The 1111-nt window shown below is 40.6% G+C and overlaps 1 non-coding gene across 1 annotated transcript; it reads left to right on the top strand.

Moving 5' to 3' along the window:
* Positions 1–660: 660 nt before the first annotated feature.
* TRNAL-AAG (transfer RNA leucine (anticodon AAG)) lies at positions 661–742 on the top strand. Its single transcript has one exon. It is a non-coding gene; the product is annotated as a tRNA-Leu (tRNA).
* Positions 743–1111: the final 369 nt, after the last annotated feature.

Here is a 1111-nt window from a genome sequence, read left to right on the forward strand (position 1 = left end):
ACGCTCAGCTTATCTTACAACCTTATCAGACACAGAAGCTTTGAAGAGGAACTACTTATTTAAAAGACACTTCCAGGATTTTTCAAGCAAAATTACTGCAACATGCTTCCCAGAACTCCACAACATTAGGTGATGGGGTTCTCTCAACATGTTTTACATATTAAAAGTGTAGTTTACTTCAGCCTCCCGAAAGGAATCCCCAGCAGCTGAAAGAGCAAGCTGAACACAAGTGAGAGCGAAGATGTAGGAGGTGAGAAATAGAAATGGAGGTAGAAAGGGAAATGCAGTTCAAACACAGGACACGATCTTTTTTATAAAGTTTATTTTTTAATCAAGAGAAGCTTGTGATCTAATGTCAGCAGCAGCTGATTTTTCCTTAAATTCTAAAATTGTAAATGATGACAGCTGCTGCTATGTTGGGAACAGCCATTCAACATATTTCTGAAAACCTGCATTAGTACATCAGGCCAAGACCCAACCTCAAAGCGTAAGTTCTGAAAGCATTTTAGAAAACAGACACAAACTGGCAGTCACAGATGGCGAGTGGGGAATGATCCACTTCCAAATCCGTATTCAGCAGAAAACAGGAGGCACAAACTGCAGAGCTTGGGGAGTTTTTAGGATTAGGAATATTAAGAGTGTGCTACACAAGTCCTGCAGGGTAGCGTGGCCGAGCGGTCTAAGGCGCTGGATTAAGGCTCCAGTCTCTTCGGGGGCGTGGGTTCGAATCCCACCGCTGCCAGGAATGTTTTAACAGTTGGACTCAATAACCTTAAAGGTCTTTTCTTAATCTAAACAATTCTGTGATTCTAAGTCTTAACTTCTACCAGAATAAGTGTCACTAACTTTGTGATCAAACTGCATGAAACAACCTGAAGAAACAGACTATCCAAAACTGGCAGTATTAAATCGGCATTCCAATAATTCAAGCATGCCAAGTCTCTCGAGGTCTAGTAATGCTCAGTTACATTTCAAAGCACTTCATCTAGTCTGTGTATTTTTAACTGCAAACAAACTTTACAAAATTCAGCTTCTAAAAATGTTAGTCTGTTCCTAGTTCTCCATTATATATAACTGCATGAATAACCGCGTGCACCAGTACAGGTTGGGG

Source organism: Antrostomus carolinensis, unplaced genomic scaffold (genome assembly GCF_000700745.2).
Source record: "Antrostomus carolinensis isolate BGI_N321 unplaced genomic scaffold, ASM70074v2 scaffold45952, whole genome shotgun sequence".
NCBI lineage: Eukaryota > Metazoa > Chordata > Aves > Caprimulgiformes > Caprimulgidae > Antrostomus > Antrostomus carolinensis.